Source organism: Sus scrofa, chromosome 15 (genome assembly GCF_000003025.6).
Source record: "Sus scrofa isolate TJ Tabasco breed Duroc chromosome 15, Sscrofa11.1, whole genome shotgun sequence".
Taxonomy (NCBI): Eukaryota; Metazoa; Chordata; class Mammalia; order Artiodactyla; family Suidae; genus Sus; species Sus scrofa.
The window spans coordinates 92853535-92874863 of record NC_010457.5 but is presented as its reverse complement, the minus strand read 5'-3'; the positions used below and the strand labels follow the sequence as shown (position 1 = coordinate 92874863).

General features: G+C 34.9%; 1 long non-coding RNA gene across 1 annotated transcript in view; it reads right to left on the bottom strand.

Annotated features, from left to right (window-relative positions):
• Positions 2524 to 21329, bottom strand: part of LOC106507094 — a 42519-nt gene continuing 23713 nt past the window's right edge. Inside the window, exons 3-5 of the long non-coding RNA XR_002339167.1 lie at positions 9726 to 9808; positions 6301 to 6372; positions 2524 to 3161 (exon numbers count right to left, since the gene is read on the bottom strand). This is a non-coding gene — a long non-coding RNA (uncharacterized LOC106507094). The remainder of the gene's footprint in view (positions 3162 to 6300; positions 6373 to 9725; positions 9809 to 21329) is intronic.

The following is a 21329-nucleotide window of genomic DNA, read 5'->3' as shown; positions in this document are numbered from 1 at the left end:
TACGTGTCACCTTTTGTGCTCTGAATTTGGAGCCTATGGGGCATGATTTCCCATGCAGCAGCTCCGGTGCTGTCCAATAATCAAATTGTTTGTTCTTTCAGTAAATATTTCTGTGCTTGCCAGGTGCTAGGCTCTGGGCTAGTACAGGGAATATAATAAAAAGCACCTCAGATCTTTGCTATCAGGATACTTAAAGACTAATGTGGGCAGGATTCTCAATCAAATCATAATACAAAAATACAATTATATACTGTTATGTATTATGAAGAAAAGGTCTCAGACAATGACAATAGGGGTACTTGCCCTAGTCTACCAGGACAGAGAATTCCACCCTAATCCAGGGGAGTGACTGGCAGGCTCAAGTTTTGAGAATGGAGGAAACAGTGACATCTGAGAAAGCAAAAGAAGATCAGCATGGCTGAGATCTAGAAGGCAAAGGGAAAACAGCATACAATGAATGGGAGATATAGGAAGAAGATTATAGGCTAGTTTAAAATTATCAGAACAGACCAAAAGCAACGCTAAGACACAGAACAGTTCAAAGTCGGGGAATAACTGGATCATACTTGCATTTTTATAAAACCATCATTCATAAACTTTGAAAAATGTGTTTTCCCACTAAGTAGATAAAAAGAGAATTTGGCCAGAATTTTAATGTGACCCGATCATATTAAGGCAAAGGAGAGTATTGGTCAATATAGATCATGCCTGTCATTACTGGGTTCAAAATTAATTTTAATTTTTAACATTCCAGAAAAAATGTGTGCTTTTAAATTTGCATAATTATGAGTATGTTCCAAGTATCATGAGAGAATTTTTAACTTAAGTACAATGCCATCTATGTTTGCTACTGCTCTTCTGAGGGGGATGCTTTTGCACATTTCCCATAATGAATTTCAGAGCCTTGGTTCAGATCTTGTTCTCGTGAGTTATTTTCCAGTCATGTGAGGCCATCATTGAGAGTTTTAACTCATCAGGAAAATATGTTTTACTGTTTAAAGGGGCACAGGGGCAAGGAGAGCCATGAATACATCATGGCACAGTCATTCACTTTTACTTCTTTAAATAGGTCTTTGTTTAATATTTAAAGTGTATAAATGAAGTGAGACAAAAAAAATAGCTCTTTTTTTCTATTTTTTCTCTTAATACTCTTCTTCTCTGTGCTTACTAGGAAAAGAGAAAACTTAGTTCCATAAAAACACATAACATTTATGTGGGTTGAATTTGCGAAAACTATCACCCTGGAGCAAGGAATGCTTAATAGTGGGATACTGCTAGTCTGATCAATTAATTCATTATGAGGTTTAAGGATTTATTAACTTTCCAAAGAAAAAGGAGGCTTAACGAAGCATTAATTAATGTATAAGCCAAAAGAATAAATGCACTAGCACATATGCAAAATAAAACTCAAAATGGATTAAAGACCTAATTTTCTCATTGTTTGCAATTCTTGATTTCACCTTTCCTTATTCAGAACTACTAGCTTTTTCCAGGCCTTAGCCACCTTGCCCTGGATTACTGAAACTATCTTCTGGTCTCCTTATTTCTGTCATTAACCAATATTAAGTATTTCTATTCAATTACATTCAAGCACACATTGAACTCTGCTACTGTACTGATTGAGAACAATCATTGGTTCCAACCTGTCTATTCCAACATCTTCTCTGCTTTCAAACCCAGCCTCATGTATTCCCCACCTCCACTATTGCTCCATTATCAGATTCTCAGCTCTAGCTTTCCTTTTCATTCTTATGATGGAGGATTTTTGCCGTGTGCACTTTCATCTCCCTGTCACCTGGACAGGCCCATCGCCCCCATTTGTTTTTCTTTTCCTAAGATTTTCTCAAGCCCCATTTATCCCTCCATCATCCATTTATCCATAAGTATCTACTTATCACCTCCTATGTGCCAGGTATGGGTATGTGTCAGGCAATAGTTGCACACTGAAGACTAAGGGCTTTGTGTATAGTAATGAATACAGTCAGTATACAGGCAATTTCAAAACACATTAAATACTCTGATACTGGAAGTGCTATATTTTATGAAAGTCAGCACTAATGAAGGTCATCTAATCCAAACTTGAGAGTGAAAAGGGCTGAATTTTCTAAACCAAGATTTGCAGGATGAATATGAGTTAACAGGAGGAGAGGTAGAGAAAAAAACATGCAAAAAGTACCAGAGGCTAAAGACAAAATTCCATATTCCCATAATTATAAGCAACTTAGAATAGCTCAAGTACAGAGTGCATCTAGAAAGTGATGGATATAGAATAACAGACATGAGTCACATTTAAGAAGGTTAGAATTTATTCTGATTGTATTATATAATTTTAATCAGAGTTTTAAAATAACAACGTAAGGTATATGTAAAGTACCACTATTTTTTTATTATTACTATAAATGTTATTACTATTCCTTGTAAAAAGTTGAAACAAGGACAAGAAAATTAAAGATAAAATAAAAATCCTCAACATGATTTAGTTAAAAATGAAAAATTCAAGAATTTTTAAATGCTAATGTGCCATTTTACTTTAGCCCTATTGTTGCATTTTATGCAATTTTATATGTCTGCCTTTGAGGAAAATTGGAGGTGCTTATCCATGCTTTATTGGGCAAATGGTGAAACTTTCTTTAATCACAACCTCCATGAAAGCATTCACAGTGGGAAAATAGAAGACTTGAATCTAATCTAATGTGATTATACCTTATCAACAGGAAGGAAAAAGGTTTGAACAATAGAGGTGGGTGCCCCAGCATTCAGATAAGTACAGTGATAAGTTTAAGGCAAAAGTTATCTAAAAAGGCTCTGTTGATCCTTCACTTTGTGAACGGAAGAGATTTTTAGACCTTCCCTTAAAGTCTGCAGGAGGAAGCTACAAAATGGAAGAGTATCCTGATCCTTTTTTTGAAGACTTTAATTTCATTTTGATCCTGGTCTTGTGAAAGATGACCTAAAATGGCCTTAGCATCTTCAACAATCTGTTGATTTCCCACATCTCTAACTCATATTCTCACAGGGATTAAAATATAATTAAACATTACCTTTCACACACCACTTTACAGTTTACTGAATCCTTCAATCTTCATTGTCTTAAGAAAATGCTGGAAGCTTGGTTTTCACCAAGGTTCACTTAATCACTATGTTTTTCTTCTGGTATAGAACTTCACATGGTGAACAAGAGAAAAAATATTATTGATGCAATTCAAATAATCAACTAGTAAGACATCCTTACCTTATCCAATTATTCATCTTGGAAAGTTAAAGTTTATTTGATTTTTAATTGTGTATATCTAAAATGCACAGTAATACTTAAAGATGAAGACAGGTTGTTGTTTTTTTTTTTAATTTTTACCCCATCTTTTGGTATTTACATCATTTAGGGTACCATTTGAAACCTAAGGTCTCAAAACAAATGCATTTTCTTATGTTTTCATGAATAAGAGTGTTTGTCATATATATGCATCTATTAAGACAATATACCAGTGAGATCTGTAGAATCATTTCTTAAAAGAAAGCAATAAATTATTTTGAATTCAGGTAAAAAAATATGCAAGTAATGAAAGAAAGAGAATGCGTTGGGTGGTGGCATTTTCTCAATAAAATGGTAATGTTTTCCTGATTCATTATTTGGAAACTGTAATAAAGAAGCACATTGTTTTGAAAAATAATGGCATAGATAAAAGCAATAACAAACAAGATCTTCATTAAAAAGTCACAGAGAACCAGCAGCATAGGAAAACTAAAAAGACATTATGTTTGGAAATAACCCATTTGAGTAGCAGAAGAAGCTGGCACATCTCTTCAAAAGAAAGTATATTTAACATATTTGGAAGATGAAAGACTCTGTGTCAAACCAAGTTAACTTTAGGTTGTATTTAAGTTTCACACACCTTAATCTCATGTAGACAGTTGAATATCTTTTCTAAAAGACATATTTTTTTTTCCTCTCAAACTTTGAGGATAAAATTTTTTACCTTCAGAGTATAATTTTTTCTTTTAAGTACCATTTCAATAAACTTTATATTTTAGAACAGTTTTTAATTTACAGAAAAGTTGTGATGTTAATATTAACTACAGTCCATATTTCCTTAAGATTTCCTTTTTTTTTTTTTTTTTTTTTTTTTTTTTTTTGGTTTTTAGGGCCACATCTGCAGCATATAGAAGTCCCCTGAGTAGGTGTCAAATCAGAGTTACAGTTGCTGGCCTACACCACAGCCGCAGAAACACAGGATCCAAGCCACAGCTGTGACCTATACCACAGCTCACAGCAACACCGGATCCTTAACCCACTGAGTGAGGCCAGGGATCGAACCCATATCCTCATAAATACTAGTCAGGTTTGTTACTGCTGAGCCACAATGGGAACTTCCTAGATTTCCTTGGTTTTTAATGCATGTCCTTCTTCTGTTTCAGAATCCCATCAAGAATACATTACATTTAGTTGTCAGGTCTCCTTAGATACCACTTGGCTGTGACAATTTTTCATACTTCCCTAGTTTTTGAAGATTTTGACACTTTTGAAGAGTAGTAGTCAAATATTTTATAGAATGTCCCTATACTGGTTTTCACCTGACATTTCTCTTATGATCAGATTAGGGTTGTGGATTTTTGGGAGAAAGACTACAGAGGTAAAATGTCATTTTCATCATACCGTAGCAATATACCTACTGTCAAGGTGACTTATTTTGATTACCTGTTGAAATAGCATTTGCCAAGTTTCTCTGCTGTAAAGTTGTTTCCCCTTTTGCATACTGTAATTTGGAAAGAAGTCACTGTACACAACCACAGTTAAGAAGTGAAAATTATGCTCCATTTCTTTGAGGGGAGAGTATCTACATAAATTATTTGGAATTCTTTTGCATTGGAGATGTCTATTCTCTCCCATTTACAAAATTTATTTGATTATTTATTTATATCAGTAGGGACCCATAGTTATTTAATACTTTGGGCTATAATCCAGTACTATTTCATTTATTTTCTTTCTCAAATTGTTACAGCTTGGCCATTGGCAGCTATTTCATTTGGCTCATGTATTCCTTTGGCACCACTGTAGTTTACTTTTTCTTTCCTTTTTTTTTTAAATTTTCTCTTTTTTGAATACTTATTTTCTAACACTACAAGATACTATAGGCTCATCTCTATATTTTCTGCCCCATTCCTAGCATAAGCCATTTCTCCAATGATCTTGGTTTCTCTTGCTGGAGGACAGTATTAGAAACCAAGATCCAAGAACTAGGTGTGTTCATTGCTCTTGGAGGTTCATTGTTTCTAGGTCTTCTCAGCTGACAGATCAAAGGAATTCATGTGTATAAACTTGTGTATATACATAAATCTATATACCTTTCTTTATGTAACCATCTTTATCCACATTAAGCTAAATACAATGACTCCAACTATAATCCATTACCAGATGAATCATTCTACCCTCCTTCCTTTGTTTCTCTGTTGTCCCACACTCTAAAAGTGAGAAACCTAAACTATTCCAAAGGCAATAGTTTGTATTTATTAGCAATGAGATCCTGCTGTGTAGCGCTGGGAACTATGTCTAGTTACTTATGATGGAGTATGGTAATGTGAGAAAATAGCATGTGTATATGTATGTGAAAAAAAAAAGTGAGAAACCTGGCTCACACCATCTACCATCCATTTCCTTAATCTTTCCATTCTAATATAAGTGTATAGTGGTATCAGAATTGTTACTTCATACCCCCATGGAGATTAATTTTATGTACTAGAATACAATGTTTATTTCCAGTTTCTTTCACCTTTAGTCTTAGAGATTCCACTCATTAAAAAAAAATTACTTAATGCTTTTTATCTCCACGCCCTTTAGTGAAGTTCTTTCATATATTTTAATACTGTTAGACTGTCTTGCTATGTTCTACATTCCATCATAGGATTCCCAACCTTCTAAACATTTTTTAAAAATATTTGGATAAAAATTCACTCTGTGCAAGAAAGTTATAAGGATTTTGGAAAATGGGTAATGTCATATCTCCACTATTAAAATATCACACAGAATGGTTTTATTGTCCTGAAAAAGATTTTCCACACAACATCTATTCAATTCTCTTCCCTTGTCACTGGATCTTCTGAAACCACTGATATCTTTAATGTTTCCATAGTTTTGCCTTTTCCAGAACATCATATATTTGGCATCAAGCTAACCTTGGCTTGCTTCACTCAGCAGTATTCATTTAAGATTCATCCATGTATTTCTCTGACTTGCTAGCTCCTTTTTCTTTATCACTGATTAATCCTCCATTGTACAGATATACCATAATTTATTTATCCACTCACCTATTGAAGGACACCTTGGTTGCTTCCTGTATCTGACAATTTTGAATAAAGCTGCTACATTCATGTGGAGATCTGTGTGGATATAAATTTTAAAATCAATTTGGTAAATACCTAGGAGCACAATCACTAGATTATATGGTAAGATTGTGTCTAGTTTTGTAAGAACTTGCAAAACTGTCTCTGAAAGTGGCTATACTATTTTGCATTTCTACCAGCAATGGATGAGTTTCTTTGCTCTGCTTACTAACACATGCCTATGTGTTTTGCAAATATCTACCCCCAATCAAGCTGTGTTTTATTTCTTTCTCTGAACTTCTGTCTTCCACTGAACAGAAGTTTTAAATTTAAATAAAAGCCCAACTTTTTTTTATGGATCATGTTTTTGAGGTTTTGATATTTACATTTATATATCAGTTTCTTAAAAACATGCTCTAAATTTTATTATTTATTGAGATTTTCCTTGTGGCCTAAGAATCTATTCTAGAAACATTCTATTTGTTTGTGAAAAGAAGTTTGATAGCACATTTTCCTGGTTTTCCTCTTATAAATCTGACCTTTCTTAATCTCTCTTCTATGCTGCTGGGGCTCAGTTCTAGGCATCCTTATCTTTGCTTTTACTCCTCACTTTTATCCATTATGATAAGCTTCCAAAGCCTTTCATATGCTTGATCCCAAATGTATTTCTTTAGTACAGACACACACACACACACACACACACACACACACACACACACACACACACAATTTTCTGCCCCATATATCCAGCACTCATATATGTTTACAGACATCTTAAATTTTCTGATATCCACTTACTACCATCACCCCTGCCCCATTTTGTTGCTTGCTCCAGAAATATTGGTATCCTCCTTCATTATTTGTCCTTCTCCTGAACTCTGACTTGAAATCTCCCATTAAATTCTTTTACTTTATAATCCTTTTACTTCACTTCTCCTTCTCAATTCAAGCTGCAATTATATCTCTTCGATCGCAGCAGTATGTTTCTTGGTGTCCCTGATTTTCTTTTTACTCTCTTATCATTTTTCATAAAAAACCTCTGCTTTATACTTTTTAATAACTTTTTATAGTTAGCATATGCTTCAAATCCTTAAGATGGTGTTAAAGGTCTTACTCATAACTACTCACCTCAAGCCACTTTTTCCTCTTGTTATATCCTAACCCCCTCTAAATTTTCATTTGGCTTCCAGTTATTTTTTTCTTTGAAGTTTTTACACATATGCTTCTCTATCGCAAATGTTCTTTTGGCCACTGTTTACTCAGCCAGGTCCTAAACACTCTTCAGGTCATAGCTTATTGCAGTATTTTGGAATAAATGCTCACTGACACAGCAATATACAATATCTCCCTTTTAGGTTCTTTTATACTATGCTGACATTTTCCTAGATATTTTAATCTATACACTCTCAAATGTGGATTTTCCTATTCAGTTATACACAAAAATGCAGATGAAAAGCTGCACATTTTCTTTTAAAGATTCATTTTAAACTTTGAAGATGGTACCTTCACATTGTTATCTCCTTATACATTTTAACTAAGAGTAAAGGCTTCTTACTATAATGCAATTTTCCCCCTATTTGGTTAAAGCTTTGTTAAATTTTTGATCACTGAGAACAGTAGATGCTTCAGAGAGTATTATCCAAGACTGTCTTCATGTATAAAATAGCAAGATAAAATAATCGGGAGACACAGTGAACTTTTGTCAGGGATTTCATATATTAAGTTTAATGCTTAAAAATAAAATACTGCGACGACAGAGTTATATCACTAAAAACAAAAGGAAGTAAATGCTTTCTTTCTTCAGCTTTCAAATTGAACTGATAGGTTTTAGTAGTAATAATAATAATAATGTCTTTATCCTTCTAATAACCAGCCTAATGAGGTTTACTCTTCTGATTTCAACTTTGTGATTATTATTTTCTCCTTATTTCCATATGAGAAGAAAGACTGTCTAATGCAGTGGACAGAGGATGGGGTCCACTCCTTCCACTTCACACTCATGTTTTGTATTTAGTTTTCTATAGCATCTGTGTGTATTCAAATTTGATTGAGTGACCTATTGTCAACTTCAGCTACACATAATGAAGATACACATATATATACATAATTATACTCACACATATAATTTAACTTTTTCCTACTTGTATAATATCCATCTAACTGGATGAAAATGTGTTATTTTGCTGACATCTCAAGTGAGGACATAAAGTGGTTTTCAGTGCATCTCTCTTTTGACTGTCATATACATTGGGTTGAAAGATCCTGCTGCTTCTTCATATAGTTCCCCTGAGACACCCTTCCTATTTTACCTGCAGTACAGTCCTGGATGTCATTTCTTCTAGAAATACTTTTGGAACTGTCACTTCACAGGATATTCTTTCAATACTCTTATTCTCATCCATTGAGGCTCTGCCCCGACAATCTACCCTTATTTCTACCATCAAAGGTGTTCTAGTTAGGATACTTTGAATATATCACACCCACTCTGAGCCCCTGGAAGTTTATCTCTGTCTTCCCATTCCACTATAGATCAAGTCTCAGGTCCTTATGCCATACATCAAAACTCTCCCACTAAGGTAGATGTGTTTCTCCTCCTAATTTTCTATTTTAAAATACAATTTTCTGAACTTATTTCCTGGAAGCCTTACGTCAGTTTTCTTTACTCCCATCTTTGAGTTTTTTCCCCTCTCAAAGCAATGCCACAGACTGAAATTATTTTCCTTCAATGACTACCAAAATATCTGACTCCCCTCCCAAGCCCCATCTCTTAAATGGTATCTAACAATATTTCACTTATGCTGGAAAATCTTTCTGGATTGATCATTAAATAGTTAACAATCTTGCTTAGTTTATTACATGCAAGTATATATTTTATAAGGCTACTTTTCCATCTTTCTCCCTTTATTTATACTAATCTTCTATTCTTGATATGTGTTACACTTTATTTTGATAAAGTGTATTTTACCATTATCTTTCATATGATGGCCACATGTTTTTGGTCTCCTCATCTTATAAATGTGTATTGGTGAAGAAGTTTGGTCTTAAGCAACAACAAACACTCTTAAATTAGGTCCAAAATGAAAATTTTGATGGATACGGAGTAACTCTCGGAACCAACAACATAAATCAGGATATTAGAAGATACAAATTGAGGTAGCCAACAGAAGGCATGACCCCCAACATTCATGACCCTTCTTTCACAAGTTAAGAGAAAAATTTCCTTTGTGCTTTAACATTTAAGGTGTTTATGTGCTAAAATAATGAATTAATTTTGCCTTTTAAAAATGGCATGTGTATATGCTGAAAATATCATTTAGCTTCAAATATTTGTCTTTCCTGTGGTGTCTGACTGATTAGAAGCTTAAAATAGGACTTGTGAGTTTATGTGTCTTATATATTAACTTAATTACCTGCTTCTAATGTGCAATCTGCTAGATTTTATTGGCAGGATGTATCACAACTTCTAATGAGTCACATCTTCTACCAAGGCAAGCTTTAAAAAGAAAGAAACGACATAATTAGATCAGGTTTACCCCATTTAAGCACATTGGACTGATTAGATACTTTGGCTCAATTTTCTGGAAAAAGATAGGAAGCCTTAAATTGTATTAGTTATTCATGCTGTGCTTTTCACCCATTTGAAGTATTAATCTATTTGGCCTATGGAAAAAGAACTTAGCATGTTTTTGCTTTTCAGCAAAATAAATGTTTGCCTTAGATGGGAATTGAGTGCATATATGTGTTGATGTGCATTTTTAAACCCTAGGATTACTGAATTCTCAGATACTTAATTTAAAATATTGTATGTATATCTACACGTTCATTAGAGACTCTGACCAGAAAGAGGTCCAGAATCACACTTTAGTGACTTATTTTATATTGTTTTCTTACTACTTAATAAAACAAATTTTAACAAATTACTGAAAAAAGATCTTGTATTTGTACATAAATATATAAAACACCATCTCTATTATATCACCATATCATTTATATTCTTTAAACTTATTTAGTGAAAGATAAAAATCAAATCACCATTTTAATACATGTGTGAACTAGATCTATACATTCACTAGAGATATCTTGATGAACTTACACATTTGAATATATTCTCAAATTATATAGAATGGGTTAAAATGTTAATAATAAAGCCTCAACTTTAAAAGGTAGAGTTTTTGTAGCTTTTTTTTTTTTTTTTTTTTGTCTTTTTGCCTTTTCTAGGGCCGCTCCCGCAGCATATGGAGGTTCCCAGGCTAGGGGGTCTAATCGGAGCTGTAGCCACCAGCCTACACCAGAGCCACAGCAACTCAGGATCCAAGCCGTGTCTGCAACCTACACCACAGCTCACGGCAACGCCAGATCCTTAACCCACTGAGCAAGGCCAGGGATCGAACCTATAACCTCATGGTTCCTAGTCGGATTTGTTAACCACTGAGCCACAGTGGGAACTCCTTTTGTAGCTTTTTAATGTGAATAGAGTTTTTATAAAGGAGGAAACTTCCACTATTCAAAAGGTATTGCCTAATTAAATAAAATAATAATTCATATCACTGATAAAACTCAGAAGTTATGGCATACATCTTTATTTTACTCACACCTTACTTAATGTAAATAAACATATCAACTAACATTCATGCTGGAACTACAATCAGAAAGCTAACTGTTAAACATTTAGCAGCACAGCACTGTGGGTATTTATAACAACTGAGTTCTGTAGGTCTAGACAATGTGATGCAGACAGCAAGATCACCAGTTCCACATCTATGTGGTCCAGTCGACTTTGCTGTTATGGAATGACTTTCCAGCTATAGCTATTGACTCATATGTTTCCCCTTGATTCCATAAAGTGATATTAATTTGAATCTTATCTTTACTGGAAAAAATAACACTGAATGTATGTCTCATTGATATGAATAATATTACTCCAAAAATCACTGTTCTAAAATTAAACTCATTGCTTCCTTTTTATGCCTTCATGTATATCAAATATAACCATACTTTATTAATGATTTATATATTTATATTAAATATATATTTAAATATGATTCCCAGAGTTTCCATCGTGGCTCAGGGGTTAACGAATCCAACTAGGAACCATGAGGTTGCAGGTTCGATCCCTGGCCTTGCTCAGTGGGTTAAGGATCCGGCGTTGCCGTGAGCTGTGGTGTAGGTTGCAGAAGCGGCTCAGATCCCGCATTGCTGTGGTTCTGACGTAGGCTGGTGGCTACAGTTCTGATTACACCCCTAGCCTGGGACCTCCATATGCCACAGGAGCAGCCCTAGAAAAGGCAAAAAAGATAAAATAAATAAATAAATAAAATAAAGATGATTCCCATATTTAAGGAACTATTTCTTTCTCAGTTCCATTGATCATTATTAAGAGTCATATGTTTTTACTTATATGATTATTGACTGTCTTCTTTCTGAACTATATTGACTGTGTTCACTTCTGAAACATGAACTCTAATTACATATTATTTTCGCAGATCATCTTTGCTGTAGATTATGAGACTGGAAAAATCTTTTAAACAACTCCAGAACTATAAAAGCAATCCTTTCTCCCTAATACACATTGAACAGTATTTGTAACTGTAATAATTGCTTAAAAATTCACAATAGTCTATAAGAATGATCTGTAATTCACTCAGTATGTTAAGATCATATTTAACTTTTAATAGGTGAAATATATTCTCTGAAATGTAGGAGTCTATGGTGAATATGCGTCAACTGAGGAACATCTGGAGTAAGGCCAGCCAGAGATGTCAGTGGTAGAGTAGAAAGTTTGAGGCAAAGCAGTGAGTGCCTAGCTGTGTGTCTGAAAAGTTTAAATGTTCTCAGTGCCAGAGGTGGTAGCAGTGTGCATCCATGCTGCAAATGGCAAAGCCCTGTGCATCTACAGCTTGGCTCATGCATGCTACAGCCTTTATTCCAGCCTTGCTGTTGGTTGTCTCAGTTTCTCTATGCCATTCTCACTTTTCAACTTAGGTTAATCAAAGTCAGAATTTGTTGGTTGTTTGTTTTAGAATAACTGATAATGGCATTTCCCCCTTTTTTTGTTTTGTTTTGTTTTACAGTCATGCCTGCAATCTGTTTTTTTTTTGTTTTTGTTTTTTTTGTTTTTTGTTTTTTTTTTTGTCTTTTAGGGCCACACATGTGGCATATGGAGGTTCTCAGGCTAGGGGTCCAATCAGAACTGTAAACACTGGCCTATGCCACAGCCACAGCAACTTGGGATCCAAGCTGCATCTGCAACCTCACAGCAATGCTGGATCCTTAATCCACTGAGTAAGGCCAGGGATTGAACCTGCATCCTCATGGATCCTAGTCAGGTTCGCTAACAGCTGAGCCACGATGGGAACTCCCACACCTGCAATCTTAAAGCTCCTGGGCTGAGCTTGAGTTGGAGCTGAAGGCTTATGCCACAGTCGCCACAACTGGGGATCCAAGCTGTATGTGTGATCTATGCCATAGCTTGCAGCAATGCTAGCTCCTTAACCTAGTGAGCAAGGCCAGAGATCGAACCCACATCCTCACAAAGACAATGTCAGGTCCTTAACCCACAGCAGGAACTCTGGCATTTTCATTTTTAAAGAACCAATATCCTGTACTAGATGGGAATTTTCTCTTGGCCACCATTATTTTTGTCTTTCAAGATTCCTATTCATTCTCATTTCTGTCATATGAGAATTCATTTGAAAAATCAACCAATGGCATCTTGAATTAGATGTGATGATTAGTTGGGATTCTATATCTGAGAGAGGTAGAAGTCTAGTGGATCTCTGGACAATATTTGGCTATCCAAAAATATACTGTGATTCTAAAAGAGGTAGTGGTCAGAATCTATGCATTGGCCACTACTAACCATAAATGAGGTTATTTATTCAATAAAGAGTCCTTCTATCTATTAGGATAGTTTGCATTTTTAAATCTGTAATACATAATCACTGTTTTGTTTCCCCTTTCTAAAAATGAATGGCATTGGAAGATAAGCATTTGCCATAAATAAATATTTCCTGAGACAAAAAAAGACTTGAATACTATTACACATAAAGATTGATAAACATTTATACAACTTCAGTAACTACATTAGAAGTAATACTCTCTTTAACTGTATGTTCAAGTAATTGATCTTTTTAACTAGTAAGCTGGGCATTCATTTTATTCCAATCATTCATCTAGTTTAAACAACTGCGAGTCTTCCATAAAATAATTATTCATAATAAGGACCCGATGAGCTGGAATATCAGACTTTGCCAGTATTAACTATGCCCATTAACTCTATCTTTGTCTAATAAATAAGGAGGACACTTCAGATTAGCATAGAGTGAGCTCAGTGGACCTGATGAGGTGTTGAATTCCCACTCTCAGATGAGCAATTTGCAAGCCAGAGAAAAAAATGACCAAGATCTAATCATATTCCTTAAAACTATATATCTCCTGAGAAATGTGAAAATATTATATTTGCTAAAAAAAATCACAATTCAAAACTGAGATTTCCTTTTAAATAGAGTTAAATTAAGCAAAGATTTGATATGTGTTGTCCCAAAGTGGGAGGTGCAAATAACATGAGAGAGAGCCTGAACCATCCAGTATAATAGAGGGAAGACAATTTCAGAGGAGAAGAATTAATATCTGTGTTTCAGTTGTTCTAGGAATGGTGGTGAGTAGGGTGTTTAGATGAGTTTGGGCTGGAAGTTTCATTTAACCTGGGTGTTGATGGAGTTAGATAAAAATTAACTATTTAACACTTTTAGTGCTTATTAGGGGTCAGGTAACATTCCATGTGCCTTATGCATATGTAGTCCTTTAGTACTTACAAAATCCTATTAGGTTGGTCCTACCAGAGAGCTTGTTTGGAGGTTCTAGCAAGAGAGAGCAGCCACTGGTGTATATGTGATGAAGCATCCTCCTCTACTGGGGAAGGTTGTCCTCTTCTACTGAGTGTTCAGGTTCAGGACAGATACATGGAGCAGTGGAGACATCTGCCTTGCCAGATAAGCCAAATCATACCCAGTGAGCAATGAGGTGACTGATGTTGCAGCCAGATTGTCCTCACATCTGAGTCGGTATTATTACAGTCACCAGTACATAAATAAAGAAATTAAGGTAACAAGAGATTGGGAAACTTTCCCAAGGACACACAGCTTGTAACAGCTAGCCATGCAGACTAGATCCAGCACCAGTGTCTTTCATTCTATATCCCATTTTGAGATCATCTGCTCTGCCCACAGCTCTTAAAAGGGTAGTTCTGGGGGAGTTCCCGTCGTGGCGCAGTGGTTAACGAATCCGACTAGGAGCCATGAGGTTGTGGGTTCGGTCCCTGCCCTTGCTCAGTGGGTTAACGATCCGGCGTTGCCGTGAGCTGTGGTGTAGGTTGCAGAAGCGGCTTGGATCCTGCGTTGCTGTGGCTCTGGCGTAGGCCGCTGGCTACAGCTCCGATTCAACCCCTAGCCTGGGACCCTCCATATGCCGCGGGAGCGGCCCAAGAAATAGCAACAACAAAAAGACAAAAAAAAAAAAAAAAAAAAAAAAAAAAAAAGGGTAGTTCTCATGGGCTGTGTTTCTTAATCATAAAGTCCTGCCTTCCTGTCATGCTCTCAGAGAAAAGATATTTTTTGCAAATCCTACTGAATATTTTCTGCAAATAACCAAGGTAAGCCAGTGAGTTTTAAATAAGAAATACAGTGAGAATAAATTAGTGGGTGGTGGAGATTAAAGAACAACTGTCATGATTAGGGGAAGAATCTGAAGGGGCCATGGTGGGCATAACCAGAAAATAAAAATGGGGTTCAGGAATCTAATTGGCAAAAAAATAGTTTAAAGAAGACAGTAAAGTCATGGAGCACCAGAGACACTACGAAAGAGAGAATAGCTCATCCCATTCCAGGTAATGAGTATCCTTATAATAAGAGAGAGAAGTTGAAGTGTATTTGCTTCTGTTTGGATTTTACTACAGATTGTATCACTGGGAAGTCGCTGAGAGTTTTTAAATAGAAAAATGAAATAATCAAGCAGATGATCCATGATAATAGGTCAGACAGCAGAGGATGAAAATGGATTGAGATGAGGGAGACTAAGAACAATATACTCATTATAGAAGATTATGGCAATAATTGAGGTAAAAGGATAATACCATTAAGAATGGCTCAGAAAATTATTACAAAGATAAATCTTCCTTCTTTCACATGCTAATTAATTCATTCACTTATTTGCACATTTGTTCCTGTATTTCTATGTCAACATGCATTTACTCCTACATGGGTTTCTGGGAATACCAAGGGTAAACAACTCATTCCTTTCTCTTAATGAGCTCACTATCTAGTGAAAATGTATAGACCATTATCAAACAAGAGATTAATCACAGAAGAGACAGCATACCTAAACTAAGAAAATCAGAGAAATTTTTAAAAAGAAATGTATACATGTATGTGTAACTGGGTCACCATGCTGTACAGTAGGAAATTGGCAGAACACTATAAACCAGCTATAATGGAAAAAAAATAAAAATCATTATATATATATAAAAAGAAAAAGAAAAAGAAATAACACCAATTAGAGGTTGGGAATGAGGAAGGAAATGTCTAAGATTTTGAAATGTGGTGAATATGAAGATGGTGTAGGTATAAGAAATATAAAGACAAGAGGAGACTGATTCATTAAGAACTACTTTCTTGGAATCAGTGTGAAAATTGGTTGAGATGAGGGAGGTAGATGACCTGGACCACTAATAAAATATCCTTAATTTATTTCCTCTTGCTTTTGAGACACCTGAGGAAATGTATACACAGATTTGGAGGCATAGTATAGAAACATTGTTATTATTTTGATTAGAGATCAAAACAGCTTTAGAAGGACTATATTAGCTAGAAGGTTCAAAAGAGGGACTCTGTGGCCTCACTGAGGACAGGCTCAAGTTCAAGAAGGTAAATGACTTCATATCCATTAATCCTGTCCTCTGATGAGAAAAGTCAATTTAGTTGACAGAAAACAAGCAAATGAGCATAAAAACTAGAACTAGAAGCCAGATAATTTTCCCCAAAATCAAGAGCCTCTCATGCCAGGTCTTCTCAGTCCAGGGTGTCTCCAGGTCAGGTCCACATCCCTGGCTGTCTCATATCACCATTTAGAAGGAAGAGAGAGCCCAAAGGGAGTAAAGAGGGGACAAAAGAGAACTACAATGTCAAGTTTTTAGCTCCTGGAGACAAGTCTGGCCAATGGGTAAGAATCAACGAGATTGAGAGTGACTGAAAAACTTATCTCAGCATAAAGCAACAATGCCCATCTCCTTTTGACTTTATTTGCTTCTCAAAAGTACCTCACCTTCTTGACATTAAAGAATGATATGCAACTCAAAAGTAATAATTTTACTTTTTAAACTAATTTATGTTTTTTCCACGCCCATGTTGAACCTATGCCACAGCAGTGACACACTGCATCCTTAACCCTCTGAGCCACTAAGGAAGTCCAAAAGTAATAATTTAAAATGAGTTTAGGAAATCTTACATATCTCTTCAAGATCTCCATGCACATTAACAGAGAAAAACACTAAAAAGTTCCATAGTAGAGAAACTTCTTAATTTATTTTTCAAAACTTATTTGATAATCAATCTTATTTATGAAACTCATTAACATATTGCAGACAACAACTTAGGAAATATTGCAGCAAAGAAAGAGACTATAGATGTTTGCCAGGGTATTTCCACATTCTAAAGCAATACATATTGTTTGTATCTTCTAAAGATAACATGTATTTTACTAAGTATATATTTCATGCTCAATAAATTTGAGGTAAACAAGTATTATATTCTCTGTAGTGGGCATTTCTTACAGAGCCATTATATCATTGGGAGTAAATAATCATGTGGTATTCCCAAAATTATATGGTATAAGTAGCAATACTCCTTACAACTAAAAATAAACTTAATTTCCAGGATTTAAAAGAGATCCTCACTGTTCTCAGAGTCAAGATGATCTGGAAAGCTCCATGATATTGGGGCTTGATGGCTTTATTCATAATTTTAATAGGGCTAATGATAGTATGGGTTATTCATCATATTTAAATGTAGGCTAATTTTTTAAAATTTAGAAGTCATGCATCATTGCTTCTTTTCCTAATCCCCTCATTTCAATCTATTAGGGATTGCCTTTTCTAGTCAAATGTACTTGAAATCCATGACAAATTTCTACCTTGCTGACACTATTCTAGTCCCAGCCACAATTATCTCTCCAGACTCCAACAATAGCCTTCATGTTGGTCCCTTCTATCACAAATTCTTCTCTACAGAACAGCTAGAATGTCACTTTTAAAATATAAATGAAATTATATTCCTTCCTTGCTTCAAGTGCTTAAAATAGCTTCCCTTTTCTCTCAGAGTAAAATCTAAATTATCTTGCCCTACAAGCCCTTATATGGTTTGTTCTAGTTTCCTAAACCTTATTGAAGTAGACTCTCTGGAGATGGAGCCTGGGGGTTTTGTTTTGAATACAATTCTGATGGTCAGTCATGACTGAGAATTACTCTCTTCTTCAGTGTTGGTGTTAATTCAGTTCATTCACTTTTCACTTTCTTAGCAATGGATTTTGGTGCCTTTAAAGCTTTGTTACCTGCTAGCAGAGAGACAGCAGTTTGGCTAATGGAACACATTATGGTTCCCCTTGGAGACTCTGGTCTCTGCTACATCTTTTCGCCTCCGACCCTGAGCCTCCTCTGAGGCTCCTTGGGGTTTCTGCTATCATAGCTATTATTGCCAAATAGTCCATGTTGCCAGAGTATCTGCCAAAGCCTTTCAAATGTCACTCATTTCCAGAATTGAGAGATGCATTTCAACCTTAGCAGAAAAGAAATATTGTCCCAGTGCATATTCACAAATTTGGGAACTAAGCATCAAAAGACTAAGTCATCACCTTTCAACTGTATGCCATGATCCATCCCTGCAGAAATGCTGGGTTATTTGATGAAGGTAATGGACTTAGCCTTGCAACATTCTCATCTGCAGAGTTTTAGCAACATTCTTTCGACAAACATAATCACACATATACATGCACTCATTAATATGTATGTGTTTGAGCATACTCTTGAACACTAAAAAAAGGATTAAAGGTAGTTTTATTCTGAAATATAGGTGACGGTCACTATTTTGAGCAACAAATGTAGAATCTGGTTTTTGGAAATGGTTGATAGTGGAGAAGCATACATTTTGGAGGTAATACGGACAAGCATGATAAAAGTGTAATATAAGTATATTTCACTGTAGCTATGGTGTTAGTCTAGGTTTCCCAAATAAAGCAGACTCCCCAAACCAAAACCACATTCAAATGGGCAATGTGAAAAACAAGACCAAAAAAAAAGTGTCACTGTTGGATTGTAGTAAGGGAAGAAGTAAGTCCAGGAAAAATTTCAGAGTTGGTTAATGATCAGCTGCTTCTATTTTACTGACAGTATGCCAGGGTATAACTGACAAAGGGACATAGTGGTTATGCCCTAGACCATTAAAGGCAGTAAAAAGGAATGGATGACCGATTTCACAAGATGGGAGATACTCAAAAGAATTAAAACAAGAAATTTTAATTTCAACATAAGGATTATTATCTAAAACAAAAACTTCAAAGAAAATTAAAATGTAAGAAATTTAAGGCATTATCATAGTCTTTATTTTACACATTGTGTGAGTTTTCTACCTATATATTTAATGTAATCATGTCTGATACATACAGCTTTGTTTTATGAGTATTAACTCGATTAAATTTTAAAGCTTTAGTTCCTATCCTCTAAAAACGATATGGGAACTATCATTTTAAAGGTTGTCGTCTGAATTTTTAAACGTCTAAAATATTCAATACTGCTTTAGGGTTTTCTCCACATTTGTCATCTAAATCTTAACATGCACATACATTTGTCATTTATACATACATATTCATGACACCAATTTGGTTAATCATCTTCTCTTTCTTACTCCTTTGATTGAATGGACAAAATAAGATGTAGACAAGGCTCTTGGGGTTGGAATGAAATATGTAATTATATTTTTTAAGGCCAATAGAACATTTTGAGTCTTAGAACTTTTTGGTATTCTAAACATCTGGTATTTTTAAATGCTTAATTCTTCAAATTGTTTCAACTGAAATGATGATGTGAAATAATGATAATTACTACAGTTGTTTTGTTGATCCAGACTCTGACATTAAATCGTTTATGCCCAGCCTCTTAGAGTGAATGCAGTCTGAGCATTTTTTTATCAAGTGAACAGGAACAAATAACGTATAGTTAGATTACCAATTTTTCTCATTGTTAGATTTAATTTTGTGAAAAAATCATATTCATTTTTTTATAGTCTTGGACAGTAATCCTGATCATAATATAGTCTTGAAAAATTTTACATTTGAACAGAGTTTTCAATAGTTTATTAGTTATCTTCCACAGAAATCTTATGAGGTCATTATAATTATCTGTTATTTTATGGTAAGCCTATTAGAAAATTTTCTCGGAGTTACCATCGTGGCTCAGTGGTTAACGAATCCGACTAGGAACCATGAGGTTGTGGGTTCGATCCCTGGCCTTGCTCAGTGGGTTAAGGATCCGGCGTTGCTGTGAGCTGTGGGGTAGGTTGCAGACGCAGCTCAGATCCCGCATTGCTGTGGCTGTGGCGTAGGCTGGTGGCTACAGCTCCGATTCGACCCCTAACCTGGGAACCTCCTTATGCCATGGGAGCGGCCCTAGAAAAGCAAAAAGACAAAAAAAAAAAAAGAAAAAAAAGAAAAAAAAGAAAATTTTCTCCATTGACCTACCAAAGTAGCATTGTTACTTTAGTATTCATTTAAAAAAGTAATAGCAGAGGCTGTGTTCAATATTGTGTCCTCAGACATACTGCACTTAGTACGTCTTACTACCTGACCCTTTTTTTGTCTAATTTACATAATAATGCAAAAGAGAACAATAAAGACTGAGTGACAAAGAGATGACCTTTAAGATTAAGTATGAGTCCACAAAGGAAATAGGAAAGAGAGGCTGCAAAAACATGGTCAAACTTTAATCATTATAGATAGAAATTATTCACAAGTACTTGTTATTTAACTCATTTTATATTGTCTCAAAATACATAGAAAGCTAATTATTTTAAATAATTATTTTAAAATATTACATAAAGCTAGGAACTAATTAATAATATTATGAAGGACATACTGAAACTATTCTTATTGCATGATAAAGTTTCAACTTTAAACTGCCCCTTATTTTTCATTTACAGTTGTCTCACTTGGGCAGGGGCCAGCTCTTTGGCCTCTTATTTTTTGTTTTTTTAAGTATCATTCACTCAAAAAAATATGTATGAGATGTGTATGAGATGTGTATGAGATGTACAAGAGACATATTTTTCTCAGAATGATGAATACCTATATTACTGCACACATATATTCATCCTAGATTTCAAAGATATGTCTATTTGACTTTACCCAAAGTCTAATATTATAATATATGATCTCTTTGTATATGATTATATATATAAAATATACAATCTGACCAATGTCCTTACTGCTGCTAAACCAACTCATATAAATTAATCTCTAACTGTTTCTGTCTATATAACTTCTCTTCCAAAAACTTTTGGAAAACCCATCGATTTTCTTATCTAAAATTAATTTTCAGTGTTCTCAGTAGAGAACTACATAGATATACTTTTCCTCCAAAAGTAATACAATTATCTTTTGAATTTCCAAAGAGTTATAATTTTTTCATAACAACATTTTTTTTTTTTTAATAAATGAATCCTTGCTGAGAACAGTTCTGCTTGAGTCTTTGGAGACTCCCACCAAGAGGCCCCATTGGAAAGCAGACATTGCCTGGACCACCTCTGACCAAGAACTGACTGGGCCAGAAACCTCTGTCAGGGAGGGAAATAATGGTTATCCATGTACTTAAAGTTTCATTAAAATTAAAATCTGAAAAAAAAAGAATTAATTAATGATTTTTATTTCAATTGTGAGTTATATCTTACTACTTATTGCCATTTGTCTTTTGGGGG